Source organism: Natrix helvetica (genome assembly GCF_964273705.1).
Source record: "Natrix helvetica genome assembly, chromosome: 2".
Taxonomy (NCBI): domain Eukaryota; kingdom Metazoa; phylum Chordata; class Lepidosauria; order Squamata; family Natricidae; genus Natrix; species Natrix helvetica.
In genome coordinates this window covers 145661758-145668844 of record NC_138552.1, presented here as the reverse complement: position 1 = coordinate 145668844, position 7087 = coordinate 145661758, and positions in this window count along the sequence as shown.

Genomic DNA, 7087 nt, shown 5'->3' with positions numbered 1-7087 from the left:
AATAAATAGATGCTGTGGTTTCCTTTGATTTTTACACATTAAGTGTGAAGATAGAAAGAGATACTTTTAGAATTAGATGCTGTAGAAATACTGTCTTTGGGCTTGCTGATTATGTTGATCATGCTATTATGATATACATCATGTTCCTCTTTAGATAGTCTTTACGTATTAAAGGCATGCAACTTGATTTGCAAGTTGGCAGCAACTGAAAACCCCTGGTCAAATTTATTTTGGAATTCAGTGTATCCTTTCCCTACAAAAAGATAAGACAGAGTTTCCTCCTGATTTGACAGCACATTGACAAATATATTCGGCAATGTGGCAGTGTAAGAACTAGCAACTTGACTGGGAAAATTGTCCTCTTACAAGGCATGGAATTTATGAACTTTAAATTCATAAGCAGCAAATGAAGCAATGAACCTAGTAATAATATTCTTTTGTGAGTGTTCTTTTGTTGGTCAAAGACCAGAACAATATAATCATAGATATTATTTGCTCTCCTCTTAGTTCTACCTAATCAGATCTTACTTGAGTAAAAGTAAGGAAAAAAATCATGCTAAAGGGAATGATTACAGGTAATCCTCGATTTACAACAGTTCATTTAGTGACTGTTCAAAGTTACGACAGCGTGGAAAAAAGTGACTGCTGGCCCTTTTTCACACTTACAACCATTGCAGCATCTCCATGGTCATATGATCAAAATTCAGATGCTTGGCAACTGACTCATATTTATGACAGTTGCAGTGTCCCCAGCATGTACCTTCTACCATCTTCTGATAAGCAAAGTCAATGGGAAAACCAGATTCACTTAACAAACAGGTTACTAACTTAATAACTGCAGTGATTCACTTAACAACTATGCCAAGAAAGGTCGTAAAATGGGGCAAAATTCACTTAACAAATATCTTACTTGACAACAGAAAATTTGGGTTCGATTGAGGTTGAAAGTCGAGGTCTATCTGTATTAAGCATTTGTAATGCTGCAGTCTGCTTCAGGGTTCTTCCCTTGGGGTGGGGGGGACTTTTTCTACTCAAATGCTATTTCATGGTCTGCTGGCATTCAGTAGAAGAAACTTACTGCAATAAGCAATTCCATTTGCCATCCGTTGACACGAATTGGCCTCCCTCTATCAGCCTTCCATTGTTCTGCTGGCTGTGTATTTCCTCACATGTTCCAGCATAAGGAAAATGTAGCTTGGTCCTTGAAGAATTACCGACAGTGACCAGTCCTTTTATGAAAGTATATTTCAAAAGCTTTCTTAACTGGAAGAAATATATTTATTTATCCTGGTCTCCTTTAGAAGTGTAGCACATTTAGTAGGGGGGGGGGACTTTTCCTTTCACAGGATTGCTCATTGTTTGACTTCACAAAATTTGAATCCAACCCACAGAGACATAGATAAAGGTAACAGGCCAATTTTCAAACTCTCACTCCCATACTATAAAGCACTGAGCTTCCCCTTTGTTCATATTCATCAGGCTAAAGATGTTGTGACTCTAGGCAATACATTTTCTCTTGTGTTTTATCAAGGCAACAAATTAAAACTGCAGGAAAAGGAGTGAAAAGGAAACAATCCGCTCTTGTTAAGCTGCGTAAATTTTTGGTGCAAAATGCTTAATTCTCTTTTTGAAAAGTGTCTGGTAGCATCTTATGACTGTGTTCTTTATCAGGTGTAATATTGCCATTTAAAAAGAAAAGAGAGATGTAATTTTTTTTAAAAAAGCATCTGCTTGGGTTTCAAGCCAAGAACATTCTCTATGCTAAATAAAGGTTTCAAACAGTATGCTATTTTAGCAATACTATTAAAAGTGAGATGTACAGTACCTAGAAGAACTGTGCTTATTAGAAGCACTGGCTTAAATGAAAGGAGGGCTCTTCCTCTGTAGTCAATGAACTGCTGAGACTACCCAGAAACAAATTGACGCGGTGTAGCCCAAATGGACAGGGAGCCTCAAGGAAAAAGTGCTTTACTTTAAAAGAAAAACATATCCTGAGGTATCTTTATAAGAAAGTGGGGATTTAGTAGAGTTTCCTCTTTCTTTTCTGAAATTGTTCCCTACTCACTCTAGTAATAGGGCAATGAGCAGTGTGATAAGGAAGATAAAAAGGATATATTTACAATTTAATGAATCTAGAAATGGGAATTAACATAGATATCAACCAACCCAATTCTGGTCCTTTAGTTTGAATGTATATTGCAGTTTACAGATGTAAGCATTAACTTGCACCAACATCTTTTATGAGTTTGCACCTGACAAGGAAAAAAAAGAATCCTTTTATTTTCTTGGCTTGGGAATAGATAAAAATGAGCAGTCTGCAAGCAAAGTAAAGAGATTAATCCAAAGAAGGAGCAATGATAAACCTATAAGAAATAAACTATTTTCCTTAGACAACAAAGATCAGAACTCTTAAAGCAAGTGGCTTTTCAAGGGATAATATACAACAGGGAAAATTGGACGTTGGGGAAAAAAAAAGATAAACAGCTTAGCATTCTGGAGATAGTTGCTAAGGGTGCCATGCAAGGAGAAACAGCTGATCAGTCCTGGACACAATAAAGGGTGATCACGCCCTTCAAGTAGGAAGCAGACTTCTGTTCACATGTTTTGAGCATGTGAGGAGAGTGAATGATGGACTAGAAACAATGACTATGCTTGGTAAGGCCAAGGGGAGCAGAAGCAACAGAAGACAGGTAGATCAATGATAAGATGCAAGGACTAGTTCAAGGTGACAGGCACCAGATTTAGATACAGTCCTTCCGGTGTTCTGATCCAGCCTTCACAAGCAATAAGAAACCACTTACTCACGAGCAAAACAAACTCTTTTTTTTCTTAAAACAGGCACACGTTTATTCATGTTGGGTAGACAAAACCAAAAATAATTAGTCACAAATGAAAGTCTTTTTTCCCTTCTGAAACAGGGCACAGTCTCTGTTCACATGAGAACTCAAGATAAAAAAAAGTCCTTCAATGAACTCAAGATAAAAAAAAAGTCCTTCAAGCCAAGCAGAAACAGTCCCTCTTCACACCGGCTGAGGCAAATGCATTACCCTGGGTCCCAGCAAATACCTCACATACAGAGCAATTAGTCCTGACAAACCTTGTTCTGGCAAAGGAATCAAAGGACTTGACTAATGTAGACTGGGAAATGAACTGCTGTATGTGACAATCGGCCATTCCCAAACCCCTACGATTTATTTCCCAGCCAGGGAAGGGCTGGCCTGCATCTACGACTTCTTTTCCCTGAGAGCCGGCTTATTGCCTTCCATTCCTCTCCTCTCCTCTCTACACAAACGTGCATCTGGGATGGGCCCCATCTGTTCTTCCTCCTCACTCAGCTCAGGCCCCAAAGACAACTGCCTCTCCAAATGGAGGAGGAGAGAAGGCCCAGCTCTGCATTTGCCTCTGATTCTACTTCCTCATCAGAGCCTTCCAAAGGCTCCGAAGATGGCTCAGGTTCCCCCTCCTTGTGTGACGCTACTGCTAGCTCTAACAACACTGGGGCTAGGCTCAACTGAATGGTATCTATTTCACCTTTTGAGAGCTAGGTGGATACAATCATCTCCCCCAATCACACCCTCTTTGAAAGGCATCTGAATAAATATGATTAAATTGATTTATTATACAGACTTCTGAAATGGAATGTACATTTAATTTTAACCCTTTTGGGTCAGAGCTGCAGTCCATCAGAGGGAAGTTTCTCTTTTACAGGTAGTCCTTGACTTACAACAGTTCATTTTGTGACCGTTCAAAGTAACTTATGACCGTTTTCCACATTTATGACTGTTGCAGCATCCCCATGATCACCTGATCAAAATTCAATGCTTGGCAACTGTTTCATATTTATGACGATAGCAGTGTCCTGGTGTCATGTGATCATCTTTTGCGACCTTCTGGCAAGCAGAGTCAATGGGGAAGCCAGATTCACTTAACAACCATGTCGCTAACTTAGCACATGCAATGATTCACTTAACAACTGTGGCAAGAAAAGTCGTAAAATGGGACACACTCACTTAACAATGTTTCACTTAGCAACATAAATGTTGGGCTCCATCACTCGAGGACTACCTATGATACAGTGTTAAAAAGTACAGCCACATTAAAGAAAATAAGAATGTATCTTCTGGACTGGTTTTTTTTTAATCAATGGGGATATTTAGGTGGGAGTAATTACTGAATCTGTTAGGGCCTCCTCAGCAGCTGTCACTTTAGCAGGATCAAAGAATGCAGATGTCATATGAAATATAAATGTGCCTCTTTTAAAAAAAATATTCCCATTAGAGGAGAAAATGAAATATGCTTATAATTTGGCAGAGAGACAGAGTTGATACATGTGATGTCTGTTATCTTCCATTTGTCCTTGTAACAATGAATTGCAACATCCATGGCTAGCATACGGATGTATTAATTGGTGCTTGACATGGTGGTGGTGGGGGGGAGTGATGGCTCTCATTTTTAGCCAGACAGAAAGATGTTATATGCAGCCTAGAAGCTCTGATTTGATAATGATACAGAAGGTGACAATTTCATTGTAGTGCAGATGGCTGTGTCCTTTGCTTGCTGAGAGGAACTGAATGCATATAATGTTTATTTGGTGGTTTAAATGCCCATCCTGTTATTTGCTGCAGCTTCTGAGCTACAAACTAAATATCTCCAATCAAAGCAAGGACAGTTCAGTAATGCTTTGGGTGAAACTGAAGGGGGGGGGGTGGGACAGAGGGAAAGAGAGGGAGAGGGGAGAGGGAGAAGGAGACAGAGAAGATATAAAAAGGTTTCTTATTCCATTAAGTGTGTTGTACTAAGAATATTTGGGATTAATTATTTGTTTTGCATAAGTGATGTGGGCTACCAAATAAACTGAATTGCTATAAAATGGGGTGGCTCAGATTGATAGGATAATTTTTTCATATTGTCCCAGGAATGTACGTATATATGGTTATCCATGACAAGAAATGATGACCCCAAAATGACAACATGCCTTAAGACATGATCACACAATAATAATTCCATTATATGACCATATGATGATTTCTGAGGCAAGATGTAAACCACTTGATTTGCATGATGTCACAATTAATTGTGTCCTTATTTCCCCATCCTTCCTCTGGACAGCTGTATATCCATGGCAACAATCCTTATGTACATCGGCTGTAAAAATCTTTGGATAGCCGATTAAAGGTGATATACCTTCTTGGGCTTTTGACTTTGAATGCATGAAAAAAGTCACAATTCCAACTGTGGTTAGGAACAAGGTGAAAAAGCAGGAACCAGGATAAACCCTAATTTGATTATCATAATTTAAATTAAATAAAACATAATTAATATTCATTTCCATTTACCAACGTCCTTCTGTATTAAAACCATATTTCAACAGTGATTTTAGCTCTAAGGGCTGCAAATGAAGCTTGATGGAATTGCATACAGCTATGTAATCATTTATGCAGTCCTGAATTAGATGCTAATGGAAGCTTGGAATGAACATATATTATGGAATATCATCCTAGACTCACTTAGAAGTGCTAAATTAAAAATATTGAACTATCGAATGAAACATTTCAAAAATGTAGTTATTAAGTTGCAATTAGGGAGAATAGTCATCAATAATAAATAACAGACAAAGACTTAGAAAGGGAAGGGAGGGAGGAAGGAAGGAAGGAAAGAAAAGAAAGAAAAAGAAAGAAAGAAAGAAAGAAAGAAAGAAGAAAGAAAGAAAGAAAGAAAGAAAGAAAGAAAGAAAGAAAGAAAGAAAGAAAAAAGCCCAGCTTATTAGTATTGATTGGTGATCACCTGGGGAGGTCACTGCATTGCTATCTTTTATACTGACCATGCTTCTATTAACATTATTTTTATTTTTGGAAAGAAAAGAAAACAAGAAATAGAACCGCATGTATGAAAAAAAAAATCACATTTGCAAGTAATTTGTAAAACAATTCAATTTTCAGACAACAAATTAAACCTCACAACATACATATATTGACTAGGGTTTTTTCCCCCCCAATATCATACATGTTCCTCATAGGACACTATCTGGTATGAATTGGACTACTATAACCAGTTATGATGTTAGAATTAGCAAACATACTAATTTTCCATTCAAAAGCCAAACTTGCCTGTGCTGAAATATGGAGGCTGAATCTCTATTACATTAAAATGTCCATTGCATGCCCAATGATAATTGAAACTCATAGATTCAATTGTCGCTCATTTTAATTGCTCTTTGGATTATAAGATTGCTGCTTTTCTTTTCTGTGATCAATATTCAGGAACCTTTAAGAAGGTTGTTGAATTCCTATTGATAGCCACGGCTTTTAAAATAGCCTAGTGCAATGATGGTGAACCTTTTTCTTATGGCATGCCACAATTGTGTTTGCCCACACCAATTCAATCCTTCCCACCCACCTGCGCATGCTCGTGTGACCCTCCCCCTGCACATGCACGCACGACCCTTCCCCAGGTTCCGGAGGCTTTCCTGAAGCCTGGGGAAGGCGAAAAACAGACCTAACGGGCCAACCGGAAGTTTGGGAACAAACATCCAATTGGCCCGTTGGATCTGTTTTTCACCCTCCCCGGCTTCCGGAGGCTTTACTGAAGCCCGGGGAGGGCGATATCGGCCTCCCTCAGCGGAAGGCCAAAATTCAGCTGGCTGGCTTGCGCACAGGAGCTGATGACTGGCATGCCAGCAAATATGGCTCCGCGTGCCATAGGTTCACCTTCACGGGCCTAGTAATAATAAATAATAATAATAATAAATTTAAATTTATTAGCCGCTCCCTTTCTAGACAGGACTCGGGGCAGCGTACAATGGAGCATATAAAACATATACAACACATAAACATACATATATACAGGACATACATGCACGGAGGAGGTGACAAATTACATCACATTGGACAATTAAAAATCACCATTAAAAATACCCCAATTGTAAAACACAATTTAAAATTTAAAATTTTTAAAATTTAAAAGAACTGTCAGGAGGAGTAAGAAAAATTTACGGTTGAGTGCCTCTTTCTCACATTATTAATTGTTCCAAGGGTTTCATTTCATTTTTGTTGTTGTTGTTGTTGTTGTTGTTGTTGTTTTGTTTTAT